This window comes from Rattus norvegicus, chromosome 14 (genome assembly GCF_021556685.1).
Source record: "Rattus norvegicus strain SHRSP/BbbUtx chromosome 14, alternate assembly SHRSP_T2T, whole genome shotgun sequence".
Taxonomy (NCBI): Eukaryota; Metazoa; Chordata; class Mammalia; order Rodentia; family Muridae; genus Rattus; species Rattus norvegicus.
In genome coordinates, this window is record NC_141547.1 from 12,512,736 (window position 1) to 12,529,159 (window position 16,424).

The 16,424-nt window shown below is 44.6% G+C and overlaps 1 protein-coding gene and 1 pseudogene across 17 annotated transcripts in view; both read right to left on the bottom strand.

The window, feature by feature from the left end:
* The window catches only part of Bmp2k (BMP-2 inducible kinase), a 153,388-nt gene that overhangs the window by 126,183 nt on the left and 10,781 nt on the right, over positions 1 to 16,424 (bottom strand).
* Positions 2,045 to 2,109, bottom strand: LOC120096864 (U4 spliceosomal RNA; annotated as a pseudogene).

Consider the following 16,424-nt stretch of genomic DNA (forward strand, 5'->3'; position numbering starts at 1 on the left):
GGTATCTCTTCCTAGGACTTTCCTCTCCTCTCAATCAGTAGGGGGCGTTACAGAATTTCTCCTCAATGTAAAAACAAATATTTTCTCCTGGTTCTTTGTTCCACTTGGTCCACAAACTGGGTTTGCAAATGAAAACGCTGTGTACTACGTCTACGAACGTAAGGGAACAATAGCAAGAGAGAAGGACGAGCACCCATTGCCTCCAGAGGCACTGTGGTGTTACACGTTAGGAGTTGGGCTGCTTGTTGAACATAATGGCCCTAAGCTGGGGTACAGTACAGTGGGAGAGCTGTACTGACGCTGGCACCTTTAAGACGCTTGCATATCATGTTTAAACATTAGTGAGATTTAAACTTGCTCAATGATTGCTTGACCACAAACATCTTAGAGAATATCACTTCTGGACAAGAAAGCTGTTTCGGCAACATTTGCTCTGAGCAATTCCATTCACGTCTAACAGATCCACCCACAGTTGGGATAAGGCCCACAGCATTACCCTCATGTTAAACAACAAATTATGTTCCAGTGACTACTGCCTTGATTACAAATTATTAAACTGAAAAGGAGTCATGGAAAGCCAAAAACATGGAAGTCAGTACAAGATATCAGAAGTGTGCAATATAGTCATACTACATAAATACTGGCATGTTCATACAGTTAGACTTCCTTATTCTTTGCATGAATTTTAGTTCTCACCACTTCTGTTTGCACCACACAGTACAGTTGGTACCATTTATTAACACAGCATTTCACTGGGTATTAAACACGAAGCAGGTTGCAAGCAAAATGAAAAGGCTTTGAATTGCTATTGCTGCTCAGTTTTCCCACAAAGGAAAGGGGGCATTTCCTGAATCCCTGGTTAAAACTAGCATTTGTTAATTTCTTTGACATTCTCTATCTATATACAAAAATGTTCTAAGAAGTCCTCATTTAAATGTACCCACATGTTGTGAAGGGAAGATGGTAGAATGCTCTGTGGTTGGTTGCATCTAGATAGGGGAATGAGGCTACGCCTGTAGCACTTGTCAACCTTTCTATATGCTTTGAGGTTTCTACCATTGAGCTGCATCCGTAGCCTTGTACTGAGACAGCATTTCACTGCGTAGTCCAAGCCGGCCACAAATCCCAAGTGCTGGGATTACTGGTGCAAAATCTTCCTTCCAATTCTACCAGCCCTGAGGCTCTTGCTTAGTCCATCCTTCCCCACTTACGCTGGGGAATGAGTGCCTGGTCTACTCCTCTCCGAGAGTTTGCCCCCTGCCACCCAATCTCACCACTGCCGCTGAGCAGTTTTCCTGACAACCACGACTGCAGACTATACACTAGAGACTTTCCCACAGGGACCATCAGTCTCGAGTGACAGAGAATGTTTAAGGTAGCCTAGCAACCTTCAGCTCCAGCATCCCAACACATGAAACGCTGCATGTTTATCAAAGACTTGGCCATGGGTGAGGATTCCTATGAAATGTATCGGGAGAGAGAAAAGTGGGGAGAGAGGATAACCTCCCAAGTGATCTTTTTCCTTCCCTGTACATTTTATCAGCAAAATAGAGGAAGGATTCAACTACCAGCGACTCCTAGCTCCAACCAGTGCCAAGAAAAAATGATGTGACTTTGAAGTCGTGTTTGAGATAAGAAGGAAAGGCACTTGCGTGAGTCCATGTGATCTGAGGCACAGGAAAGTTCTTCCTCCCATTGACTGCTTATCTCTGGTACAACAGAGCCCTAGGTTAAGTCAGCAAATCCAAGGCTTTCCCCTAAAAGTGCGACTCTTTCTAATGAGGAATGATTACCAACTTACATTCTTGCCAAAGCTGTTGTTATCAGTAAGTAGAATGAATCAGAATTGAGGGGGAAGACATATTTTATTTCATTCCTGTAACATCACACAGCATTTAACGTATTTCCACTTTATAGATAACAAAGAGACCAAAGGAGGCAGACAGCTAGTCTAACAAGATGGAGCCCTATATTTTATTCCCCTATAAATTTCAGGTTCTAATGATTTTTCCAGACCACACCTATCCATTTGGGAATATGCCAAACAATTAGCAATAATCGTGCCTCAGATAAACCTCATTGGCTACGATACTGCTACTGTGCAAAGCTGGAATATGCCAAACAAAATGTATAATCACAAACAAAAGGACCTAGAAATAATAGTACAGAAGAACAAAACAAATGAAGAAATCAAAAAAAGAAAACTGTCCTCCTCAAATTCTTCTCAAGAAATTTTGACTTGATACTTTATGAATAAAAGACAAACCATGTTTAAACTGGATGTTGTAAAGCCTTTAAAAAAGAAGAAAGCCCTGGTACCCAGGTGTGCCTGTAATCCAACAACTTGAGAAATAAAGGCAAGTGGACCAGGCACTTGGTCATCTCAGCTACAGAATTAGTTCAAGGCCAGCCGGGCCACAAGACACCCCCACCTCCCTCCCTCCCTCTCTCTCTCTCTCTCTCTCTCTCTCTCTCTCTCTCTCTCTCTCCCTCCCTCCCTCCCTCCCTCCCCCCTCTCTCTCTCTCTCCCTCTCTCTCTCTCTCTCTCTCTCTCTCTCTCTCATACACACACACACACACACACACACACACACACACAACTATGTAACAAGGAACTATGAAAATAAGTATACACAATGAACAACTTCAAATTAAAATAATATTCAAAAGTGTCTTAGGTTGTACTACTTCAGCTGCAATCAGATTGTTCAATCTCTCTGGAATTTTATACCTAGAGACCATTGTTCCCATCAGCCTGCAGGTGGACCCTTTCCCCAGGGCACACACACCATTGTTCATCTTGACCACTGCCGCTCCCTAAAACTCCCGTGTGCTGTCCAATTTATGCTTAAATTGTGTGTGCTGCAGGCGTCTGAGTCTGTGACCCTTACAAATGTACTAACACAAACTCACCAAGCACGGTATTCACTTGGGTAACAGTTGAGATCTCTCCTCTCTAACGAATTCCATTATTGAAAACAAGGACACCCCGATTACTATGATACTAGCGACACCAATCATCTTGACTGACACCAAATAATCTGTGACTGAATAACTTAATATTGATCAATCCTTTAGCTGGGAAGTAGTTCTAGTTAATCTCTGAGTCCTCATTCCTTGATGTTGACTATATCCTATTAGAGAGTACAAATTACAGAAACTGAACACAAGTTCATTACCATAAGCCATGTTTAACATTAATAATACCAAGCTATTTAACAGCTTTCTGGTTCCTCCCTAGAAAAAGTACTTTCAATATGACAATTGTTGATATTATTTCAAATACAAAAAGTTTTTCCTTTCATCCTGGAAGCAAAAATGCCCTCGGTGGTCAAAATGATGTAGGTCACATACTTTGTGGGATTTTTCAGTATGAGGCCACTTAATATGCTTTCTCGTGATCATCACAGTTAATTCTTAAACCCTGTTTTCAAGCTCAACTTCATTGCTCCGCTTGTTTCCAATAGATATTAGAAGCAATCTTACTCCAGTCACTGTAGATTCCAGCTCAATAGTTAGAATGAACTCGGGCTACAGAGCAGCAGGGCCTGCAGTCCGCAATGTTTAACACAAGTCAAGACACTGTTAAAATCGAGGGCTCAGAATATCCCCACACAAACAACTGGCAAATAAGCTGGTGGATTTAGTAACTTCACACTATACACACTATCAAAATATCACACTGTACCAAATAAATACATTACAAATTTTTAAAAAGCCAGACGTACTGGCACACATCAGTAATCACAGCAATAAGGAGGTGGCAGCCAGCCTGGAGTACATAAGATGCTGTCTCCAACTACAAGGAACTGTAGAGGTGTAGATCAATAGTAGAACAGATTACAGCCCAGGGCTCAGTCCCCAGCCCTATAAATAAATGCATACAAATCTTAAAAGAATAGTCATAAAATACATCCTGAAAACTTCAAGTGCTTCAAACCATGACCATCAAAGGAACTAAAATTCAAAGTTACATAAAAGGCACACAGTTTACATGCTATTTCGTATTTTTTACACCAGTATGAGCCCAAGGAATAAGCAAGAAAGGGAAGAGAGGGTGTGTGTGCCTTAATCTCCAGGGCTGCACTCTCCCGCTCTCCACACCTGACATCCTCAGCCCACTGATTTCATTCACTGCTCTCACCACTGGACACCCGTGCAGCTCTGGCCTGGTCTGAGTCCTCCCACTTCCAGGCTGGGATCAGTCTCCAGGTGGTTTTCCTGCTTCTGGTGAGGTTTATATTCATTTGATTTTCCACCCATTGGACCATATTAAAATCTGGGCCAACATGTCATCTCTGTGTTCATACCCCTCCTGTGGCTCCCATTTCCCGGAAGTCAGAAACAGTGGGAAATGACTTTAACTTCTCAGAGTCAGAAGACTGTAGTGTCTGGCTGCTTCTCTGCTCTCTAACCCACCCTCCCCGCCCCCCCTGCTTCCCTCCATCCCCCACCCCCCACCCCCACCCCCCCACCACCCCACCCCACCCCACCCTCACTCCCCACCCCCCCACCCCGGCTTCCCTCCACCCCACACACCCTTGTCAGGGACTTGGCACTTACTTTGTTCTCCCTGGAATGCACTCACTGAGACTTTTCTCCCTTTCTTCCATCTCCTCTCAGCTCCCCCCCTGCCTTTCCGAGTACCTAGATCTAACTTTTTAAGTCTCCCTAACAGACTCTCCAACACGGTGTTCCAGGGACCATCAAGCCCTGCTTTACTTTTTCCCTTCTGAGGACTTATTGTTGTCTTCTGTGAAGTACTCGGTCTACTTGTCTTGTTTCAATCACGCTGCAGCACTGAGGATTCACGAGCAATTCAACGATTCGCTTGTGGCTAACTATGGTCCACCGCTGGACACATTACAAGGCTTTACTACATACATGTTGTCTGACTAACTAATGTGGATGCTTTGGTCTGAAGCAGTGTTCTAACAGTACAGGACGTCTAGGAGTCTGGGAAACAAAGATGACCTGCGACCAGGACAGAAGCAGTGATTCACAGTGCCCAGAGCTGGTGAAAGAGGAAGTGCTCCCTGGCAGTGGTGATGTGGAGTGCACAAGGTCCTCCCTATCCTCAGCAGCTGTCTGTCCTCTGAGGCGCTCAGATGTGCACGTGCTCTTCTCTGCACACGGCTTGGGCCGCTTTATCGTCACCATCCCGCCCACCTGCTCCCCCCCCCACAGCCCTGCTCCCCCACACCCCACAGCCCTGCTCCCCTCCCCCCCACAGCCCTGCTCCCCCACCCCACAGCCCTGCTCCCCCCCACAGCCCTGCTCCCCTCCACCCCACAGCCCTGCTCCCCCCCACAGCCCTGCTCCCCCCCCACAGCCCTGCTCCCCCCCACACAGCCCTGCTCCCCTCCACCCCACAGCCCTGCTCCCCCACACCCCACAGCCCTGCTCCCCCACACCCCACAGCCCTGCTCCCCCACACCCCACAGCCCTGCTCAACTTCCACCCCACAGCCCTGCTCCCCTCCACCCCACAGCCCTGCTCCCCTCCACCCCACAGCCCTGCTCCCCCATACCCCACAGCCCTGCTCCCCCACACCCCACAGCCCTGCTCCCCCCCACAGCCCTGCTCCCCTCCACCCCACAGCCCTGCTCCCCTCCACCCCACAGCCCTGCTCAACTTCCACCCCACAGCCCTACTCCCCTCCACCCCACAGCCCTGCTCAACTTCCACCCCACAGCCCTACTCCCCTCCATCCCACAGCCCTGCTCCCCTCCACCCCACAGCCCTGCTCACCATCGTCCACCCCACAGCCCTGCTCACCTCCACCCCACAGCCCTGCTCACCATCATCCACCCTAGACGATGTGTTCCATAGGACATGGCCCTGCACACATGTAAGCCTAGCACTTGGGAGGCAGAAGCAAGAAGACCACTCCCAGTTCAAGGCCAGCCAAGGCTATATAGGTGACACCCTACCTATAAATAAATAAATAAATAAATAAACAAACAAACAAACAAACCCACAAAGCAGTGAGTTGACTGGTTTCTTTACAGAATGAAGAAGAGTGGAAGGAAATGAAACCATAGAATGAGGCTGAGAGGAGCACCCTGCTCTCTCAGGAGGGGCAGGAGTGATGAATGAAGAGCACCCCACGATCTCACAGTCTCAAGTCTGGCATAGCAGGCTCCGCTAACTAGTGGTGAAACAAGAAAAGCACATCATTTCAAAGTAATCAGGACAAGAGACCAAACAAAGCAAGGAAGACTGAGAAGACAGCCAGGGAGCACTGGTGGAAGAACCAAGAAACAAAGGGGAAAGTTACTCTGGTATTAAGAGAAAGTTCTGAGAATAACAGGTCAAGACCCTGAGGAGGAGGTGTGAGTAAGACACTGATACTTCGTAGTGATAAGCTCACTCTTACCTATGACAACCATATGAACATACACATGTACCTCATACAGCACAGCACCTTAGCGTGGGAGGGAACCCACAGAAAACTGGTGAAGAGGCTGTTCCAGTCTCTTACTCAGATGCCTTAAAAACAGGCTTCCCTTACAACTAAGAGGTCAGCCAATGTGGTGAGAACATCAAGTTTCCTCACGTTTGAGCATTCTCCACAGTTTGTTATCGTAACTGCACAGAAGGCAAGAGAGCAAGGACTCTACAGCTATAAATTCTCAGGACTTACGTTTGTGAATGGAGAATTAGTAGACGATAAACAGACTGGTAAAATGTCAGTATAAGGTAAAGAAAGATCAGTTAATTAGCATTATGAAATGCACATGTATATCTTAAAATATTTTGGACTTCCCTTAATGTAGAAAAAAATGAAACTCTTTGTAGAAAAAAAAGTCAACATTATATACTAAGTTTTATAATATATTCTCTCCAAAACCTTATATAAAATAAAATGTGATTTAGCATTATTTCTTGCACAAGAATAATGTCATTGAGATCTGAAGTGTGCTGCTATGATGGTTAACCTTGCTGGGTTTTACTTTAAATGTTTAACTTATAATAAAGTTCTATTTTCCCTCGCACTCCTGCTCCTGTTTCCTGTCGGACTGCATGCTGTTCTAACGGGATGAGCCAGTGAGCTAGCCCTGCCTGCCTCAGACTTGTAGCTGACTGGGGAGGGTAACCATTCCAACCCAAAGCATTAACACGAATCGATCCCAGGAAACAAAACTCATTTACAGCATGGAAACTGGGCTAGTCAGACATTAAATAACTCCATACAACTACATTCCAGTCACCATTCTGAGGCTAGCAAGTCTAGAAAGCACTAAAACGTGTGCTGACTATCCTTGAGGAGGACAGGGTGTGCGGTAATTTCGGTAATTGCACATCCGTCCTAGAGAAAGTCAACATTCTTGACGTGGGAGAAGACACGAAGTGCAGTGAACAGGATATGCTACTCCCTTTATCACGGCTCTGGCCCTAACACGCCCACTTACTCTGGCCCTTCAATAATCCCAGCCGTGCCAAGAGAGCACAGTGCCTTCTGTAATAACTTCAGAAACGGATACCAAGGAAAATGCCAGCTGGAGCCAAGGCATCAGCATCAGCCTCTATCTGTGACACTGCAGGGCTTGACACCAAAGCCTTGGCTCGGAAAGCACATACATATTTACCCATTCTGTGTGAGCCTGAAGACAGCACACGCTACAGTGTTTCAAATACTTTTACCTTGAGTTACTGAACGGCGCACTGAAGGAGCAATCTGTAGAACTCTTCCCTTACAAAGAAAGCTTGTCCAGTCGCTATTTATCAGCTCTGTCAGGCAGAGTGGAGCACATTTGCTCCCAAGTTCCTGTGCTTAGTATTCCTGACTAAATCCACTGGGGATGGAAAACCAGCCCACTCATCACCGCTTTCCAACAACACGGACAGCAGGGACAGATCAATGAGGAAGTCTGTATTTGACCTGGGTTAACAAGCAAAAAATCTGTCACTACCACTGAGCCGTTTGGGAATCTGGCTAAGAAAACAGTATTTTGGTACCCACTCAGATAGCATCCTTGTGGCTTACCAGTTTGATCAAAGTACATCATCATCTGGGTAGAGCTAGTCAAAGTCTTCTGACAGGCACGTTCAGCCCAGCACTGCCGTACAAACAACCTGCCCTTCTGATAGAAAAGCCAGTCCCTGTGGCTGGAGATGTGGCTCAGATGCTTCCTCCTACAAAGGAGCAGCGTTTGTTCCCATGGGGCCTCTAACTCCGGACCCATGAAATTCAAGACCCTCTCTGGCCTCCACATGTATGCACACACACATACCTAAAAATAAGTAATAATAACATGATAATAAATATTTTAAAATTCTTTAAAATGCTAAATGTTCTCTTTTGTTAAAAGTCAGTCATACTGAGATCGAACTTGTATTTTAAACACACACACACATTATGATCATCATGAAAATCTCTCCCAATGAAAGGAGTTATATACTATGCATCAGACTGTGGAGGGGAGGCGCGGCCCGGAATGACAAAAGCAGCATTCTTTAGATGATCATGATGACTATAAATGGCTACAGACACTATGCAAATAAGCTGCTACTAAAATATTAGAACAGCGTTTAAATCATGATTCTGATGAATCACAGAGCTGACTGATGAAAAAGAGGCCATGAGGTTTGAGGGAAGTGAGCAGGGGCGTATGAGAGGGTGTGGAGGGAGAGAAGGGAGAAACATTGTGATTGTAATACAATCTCAAAGGGAGATGCTAGCTACCCTTCCTTTCCACATACAATGAAATCTATTCATATAGCAGTGGGTTGGGATATGGAACCAGCTGCCTTCTCAGCACTCCAGTTGCACGTATTCACCCCCACCTTTAAACCGTCCGTCTATTCACCTGCTTTCAAAGGTTAGCGAACCTGTACTAAGCTCTGGAATCCTGCCCCAGCACAGGAAAGAGAAAAGAAGAAGATGGGCTAGGTTTCTGAAAGGCATCCAACAAGTCTATCCACTTTCCCGTTTCCTTCCACCAAATGTCCAGTTCCTCGCCAGTCCTTTGGCCTCGCTATCTCGTGGGAGTAACTAACACTTTCTGCCTGGATTTAAGGCCCACTCCATGAGATGGAATCCTCCTGTTAATGGGCCTGTGCTTAGGTGGGCATGGGGCATGGGCCACGGGGAATCTGCTATCATCACTCTAAGCTGACATGGTATTGTACTCCTAATAACTTACGGCTGTACCCACAGGTCAGCGCCCTGCCCATCTCTCATCCAAGAAGCTTCTGCACACAGGAGAAAGCAATCAGCAGAGACTCCCACAGGTCAGCATGCAGAGGATGAGAGGCGCACAGTGCTCAGCCCTAAGTGGGCCATCTGTTATCGTAGTCTTCATCCCAAGGCTAGGATCACTGTGGGTGAGGGGGCAGGAAGACCATGGGAGCCAAAGTGGTGGATGGCTTAGGAAACAAACACTTTCCGGACACAGCAGGGAGCTGCACTGTGAACTCACTGCAGTTGTCAGAGCATGAGCAAGACGACCACGCTCAAGACAGACAAAACTATAGCATGGTGTGGGGAGGAGAGGTGAGCGAGCGAGAAGGCTCCCCTCCACCTGAGATGCTACTAACACTTGGGAGCGGCTAGGGGAGGCAGTCAGTGGGTGTGACGCTGCGAGGCTGACAAGAAAGGTAGAGCAACTGCTGGGTAGATGGGGGGTCACAATGAATGGGGAAGTTCTCTAGGCAACTAGACGTTCCTGCAAATGTTGCAACATAAAACAATGATAATACCACTGACCTCTTTTATCTGTGTGAGCATGGCATATAGAAACACTTTGATTAAACTTAGTTAAACTTTCAGACAGGACCAGAGTACAGCTGGGAAGTATAATGATTACCTAACATGTGTAGGCTGGATTTGAGTCCCAGCACTTCTAAAATAAGATAAAATTAAAATTCTGGACAGAACCAATGTCACAAGCAGAGAGGACTTTGTCTACAAAGCACTGAGTACCCAAACATACAGTACCACTTGACTTAGGAGACACGAATCTTAGTGACGTGTGTGGCTACCTTAAAATCCAATTAGTCACATATGCATTCTGATAATAAATCCAGTGAAATTCTGTGGAGGTTTTGGGTAATAGAATTCACTGTTACTTCCCTAAAACTTAAGTGGCAGGCTTAGAGACTATCTGCTGACAAGTCACCCTTGGGAAGGAACACACATGGTCAGCTTATGCAAATTATTCTACAATCAAACAACTTATTTTATTCTACCAATCAAGAAAGGACATAAAGCAAGTCATCTTCAGCACTGGTGTAGATTTCTATGGCTACCAGCGTTGATAAACTATTCCCATAACCTATGAGGTAGCACATGCCTTTAATGCCAGCACTCGGACAGAAGGAAGAGGAGGATCTCTGTGAGGCCAGTGTGGGTCTACACGGCAAGTTCCAAGTCAGCTGGGGTTACAGAGTGAGACATTATCTCAAGAAGAGGAGGTAAGGAAAAAGTTTCTTTAGTAGCTGGATTAGAATTAGCCTCCCAACTTGTCACTATGTGCTCTCACCGCTTCCTTGCTTTACAGACAGGTCGGAGGGCCGTGCCAGCTTTAAGCTTGCCGTGTAGCCACAGCGGCCTTCAAGGCCTGGTCCTCCTTCCCCCCGAGCACTGGCATTTGCTTTCACAATGACTTAGCTCTGGTACAGCACACTGGCTTTGCTCTGTCACTCCTTTGTGCTCTGTTTCACAAGTGCCACAGCAGGATTGTTACATTTTAACCTTCCGTGAGCCTTAACACATTTAAGTGAAAGAAGCCCGCCCTGACAGACAAACACAGCATGGTTTCAATTATAGAGACCTTACAGAGGTCAATTCAGAGACAAAGGAATGGTGGCCAGGATCTGGGTTAGGCAGGAGGAGCATGTGACAAAGAAAATAAAACTAAGTTTAAAAAGTTGCCCCATCACCTAAAAGTTACTTCCTGAGTCAGCTCCTGTGACCTTTAAGAGCCCATGCTATAAAGCTGAGAGACTAAGACATCCAACTTCCTTTGTCTCCTTCCACCAAACGATACAATTCTGTTAACTTTCACATTTTGTGACTTAAATATTTTTCTCTACCAACATGAGCCCCCTCTAGTTGGAGAAACTAGTCCATTAAAAACATCCAGACAAGACATTCCTAGACAGGGGCTGTCATATTATCTTTGATTCTTGGGCCTAAAGTAAGACCACATAACCAGTCAAGGGCAAATTATATCTCGAAGATCAGAGTCGTCATGTGATTTTATAATGATGAAAGGTTAACCCATTCACAGTATAAGCATATGCTATTAAGCTTCTGGAGTCTCAGGACGTAATGAAGAAAGTTTCACTGAATGAATTTAAAAAGGAGAGAGACAAGATGAGCCTGTGACTCACACCTGGGATCTCAGTTCCAGAGCAGCCTGAGCTAAAGCGTGAGACCCAGCTGCTACCACACACACACACACACACATACACACACACACACACACACACACACACACACACACTGGGGTGGGAGGAGAAAAAAAGTGTTCCTAGAAAACTATACTCAATACTGTGAATATGGCAATTCCCTCATTTATACAGTTTTCATGTAATATCGGTCAAATTCCCAACACTGAAGGAATACCTAGAATCCTTAATACACCTAGAGTCTCCCCCTAAATACAGAATTACTATTCTTGAGATTTAAGACCTAGATGAACCTGAAGAATGAGTTGCTGGGAGTTACTGGATATGCTTCTCATACCTTGACCCATCCCAGCGATCAGGAGACCCTTTCTGTCTACTGATGATTCCTGCCATAACAAAGTGGGTGCTCACAGTACGTCTGTTGTGGGCAGACAGGGGTCACCCTTGGGGACTCACAGGACAACACAGTCTGTGACAGTAGAAGTAGTGACCTTGCTCTTGCTAGGAACAAGAACCCCAGGCTCCCACTAGGGAAAGGCAGCTTAGCAAGCCCAGGTCAGCTGTACAGCCATGAGTTTGAGAAGAAGCACTGTGTCAAAGGCTGGAGTTACAGCAGGCCAGCCACTCAGACAGAATCCTCCTCACAACTCCCACTCACAGAGCTTGAATGGAGTCAGATATTTCAGCTTACCTCCTTCCCACATAAAATGTCTTCTCTAGGTTTACCTGCATTTTCTTTCCTACAGTAGCATAGTCATTTTTAGAATCAATGGACCGAGTCAGTCACCTTTCGGTTGCTGTGACAAATTACCAAAAGGAATTAAATAAAGGAAAGACATTCCTTGGTCCCATGCCAGTTTAAGAACAAACATACATACTTACTTACATACATACACACACACACACACACTCCTCTAACCAAATAACAACAACCAGAGACAGGTCTCTGTGACTGTAAACAAGCATCATCATTTGCTACGTGTATAGTCCATACGACCAACAATACATAATAGGTCAGCCATAAACAGCATAGATCTAACACAATGTAAGGCATATATAATTTTAAATTTTCTATCAGCTACATTTAAAGTATTAATTAGTAACATTAATTTTAATAATACATTTCATTTGACTGAATATACACAAAATAATCTTCTTTCAATATGTAACCAGTATTATAAAACTATTAGGAGCTAGGCATGTGGTACAGAGTACATATAGCATATGTGAGACCCTGAGTTCAATCCCTAGCACCAACACACACCCACGCTCACACACATACACACATACATATATGTAACATGCATATATATATATATTACATTTTTCATAATAAAGCTTTAAAATCCTGTGTTTTAAGCACACCATACATATTAGACCACACTAGCCAGCAATAACCAGTGGCTCTAACCCAGGACAGTTTTGCCACACGCAGTGCAGAAAAAGAGGCTCTTACTACTGTTAGGCCTACACATGTAAATCTGTAATATTATTTTGGCTGCATGAAGTGTATAAAGAAAACTGAGTTTCACATAGATATAGGTAAAGAATATTTTAATAGTCTGCTTAGAAAATTATATATAGTTATTCTTTACTACTCAGTTAAAAATGTAACAATTTGTTTGCTAAAGATCAGTTGCAATGTGGCATCTGAAACCTTATCGTTGATTTTTTGTACTGTTATATTTAATATTGGGGTGTTAATCGTGTGCTTTGTAAATCGTGTGCTGGAAAATACCGGCCCCAGTTATGCAGCTCGTCTGTTACACAGATGTATAAACTGCATTTGTTAATATCACCTGTCTCCTCAGCCGTTACAGTAATGAGGCTGTCAGCATTATAATGGCAGATACACGATTTCCAGGGTTATAATTGTCTTTTGAAAGTTCAAATTCCAGCATTAATAACACCTGTCAGTTGTTTTCCCTAAATGACATTCACTTCAGCACTTGAGAAAATTGGCTGCCAGATACCCAAATCTAAATGCATAACCAGTTTGTCAGCCATGCCTTCAAATAAAAATGGTATTCCATAAGGCAGGATTCTGAAGGCTTTTTCTCAATTATTCACCATGTATAAGCAAATCCACATTTCTCATGTCGTCTAATGATATGAAACACACAGCCAGTAAGGAAAAGAAGCTCAGAATCACAAATGGTTAGGAAAACGTACATGAAACCCATGACATATCATTAGCACACGCTCATAGAAAGCACAGACTATGGCTGAGTACTGGAGAGACAAGGAGGCTGAAAAGCTGGGATCCCTGTGTACTGCCAGGACTGTAAACAGTACGAACACTATGAAAAGCAGAATGGAGTGCCTCCGAAAACTAGGCACAGAATATGTAACAAAAAAAACAGTACAAGAGATTCACACATGCATGCATACATACATACATACATACATACATACATACATACATACAGCAATATACATATATCCAGCAACTGCAGCCCAAAGCAGAAACAACCCAGATGTGATGTAGGCGCACATGGAGCAGCATCAGTCTTAAGAGGATGGGGAGCTGGCTTGAAGACACCAAACAGTGATCCCAGCACTTGAGAGGCTTAGACAAGCTGATCATTCTCATTCCCTACCTTTTTCAAAAGTAAAGATAAAAGAATGAATTCTGATGCAAACTATACCAGGGTCTAGTCCTGAAGACACGATGTTAAGAAAGCCAGGCTTGAAAGGACAACTGCTATCTGCTTCTACTTCTGGAAGTGCCAAGTCTACTCAAATTCCTAGAAACAGACTAGTGCTTCTCAGCAGCTGAAGGGAGGGACAGGGAATCCTCTTAGGATCCTGCTCACCCTTGCCAGCCCTGCAAGCACCCCTAGGCACTGCTTTGCTCAGTCCAGCTGACAAAACCGGTGGCTTCATGGCTTACATAAGGTTCGTGAATACATTATCTCATTAGGACAGAACTTCTCTAGCCAGAGACAACAGATTAACTCAAAGGAAGCTGGGTGTGGTGGCTGGAATGAGAAATGTCCCCCAGAGGCTGCTGTGATTGACTCCTTGGCCCCTAGCTATTGGTGCTGTTTGGAAAACTTAAGGAATTTCAGGTCACAGAGCCTGTTAGGAGCAAGTACATGGATGGGGTGGCGGGGTGAGTTTACAGCCTTACCCTACTTTCTGTGTGTTCCATGTACTCCTTCTCCCTCCACCTTCCCCTCCTGCTACCAGGAAAGCCTAGATGTGATTTCTCGGCGCCCTTCCCCAGCTGCTACGCCTTCTTTGCCATTATGGCCCTCCAGCCCACTGGAATTGTGTGTCAGCTCATCTTAAACTTACCAAATTAACCACTGCCTCAAAAGCTGTAGCACCTGATTTGATGATCTTCAAAAAGAATAAACAAGCTTTAATTTTGAAACTCAAGAAGAAATGTTTAAGAACATTGCACCCCCACACTCCTCAGTCATTAATACTCTAGCTGTCTCCGAGATCCCAAAGTCCTCCAGCCTCCTGACACCAACATGCAAGTCCCCGCCCGCCTTCATCAGAAGTCCTGTATGTGCACAGCGCCTATGTGAGGCACACATATTAGGGTAGAGGCATGAGACCTACGGTGGGTCTACCCTCTAACCAACACCAGCACTGTGACTCTGGGAGCCATCACCTACTTCCCTTCCAGTAGTTAAAAATGAGGGAACTAAAATTAAATAATCAGTTCAATTATGAAAAATCTGGTGGAGCACTAGCATTCTCTAAAGATTGTTAATCCAACAATACTAATCCTACTCAGTACAATATTTAGAACATTTTCAAAAGGAGATGGATATGTTCTTGTTAATTCAGGATTTTATACACCAGACACGAATCCTATTCCATAAACCTGACTTCATATCATCCATAGTGGCTCTTACAGTCTCAATATGGGATGCACCCACCTGGGTAAGTTTCATACTCCATTCCTAGCTGGAAGGACAGGCCTATGGAGGTGTGCTTTTAAAGGCTATACCCAGTCTCTGCTCCCCCTTCTCTCTAAAGGCTACCCAGTCTCTGCTCCCCCTTCTCTCTAAAGGCTATACCCAGTCTCTGCTCCCCTTTTTCTCTAAAGGCTATACCCAGTCTCTGCTCCCCCTTCTCTCTAAAGGCTATACCCAGTCTCTGCTCCCCCTTCTCTCTAAAGGCTACCCAGTCTCTGCTCCCCCTTCTCTCTGGCTCTGTGCAGCACGAGATGATCTGCTCTGCTGTGCCACACACTCCTTGCTATTTTGTCTTCTTGTTGTTCCAGAAGTCGTGGCTAAAATAAGTCTGTGTTAGGTTGTCCTCTTGGGCCGTCTGTCACAGCAATGTTAACTTTCTGTGATGCCTGCAGCATTTCAGCAACCAGCAGTGCTGGGATGCAAAAACAAATAAACTGTCCACATATACATCCAAGTTTCTTGTTCTAGAAATTCATGAGATTCATAAAAATCCAATTTTGAACAACTAAAAATTCACAAATGTGCTTCTTCCATCTCCTTTGGATTAACTATCACAAACACATAGTAAAAGAAACAAAACCCTGGAGAGATGGCTCAGTGGTTAAGAGCACTGACTGAGATCCTGAGTTCAATTCAGCAACCCCACGACGGCTCACAGCCATCTGTAATGGAACCTGATTCCCTCTTCTGACGTGAAGAATCAGCACAAAAATGAAACTATGGCACTCACATACATAAAATACATGACTGTATAAATCTTTTTAAAGAAAGAAAAGAAGGAAGGAAGGAAGGAAGGGAGGGAGGGAGGGAAGAAGGGAGGGAGAGGGAGGGGAAGGAAAGGAAAGGAAAGGAAAGGAAAGGAAAGGAAAGAAAAGGAAAACCCAGACCTGGGAGGGTTGTCTTCTACTCGTTTTTTCTCTTAAAGGCAGGATCTCATAATAAAATTCTGAGCAATCCTCCTCTTAATTCTGACCACCCTCTTAAGTACAGGCTCCCGTGAGCTACCATATATCTAGGTTACTTGCATAGGTTCAAAAATTACCATTGAAATAAGATAAAAAAAAAGATAAAGTGTTCAAGTATGAATAAGAAGCACCTTAAAAACAAGAGAGAGAGAAAGAAAAGAAAGAG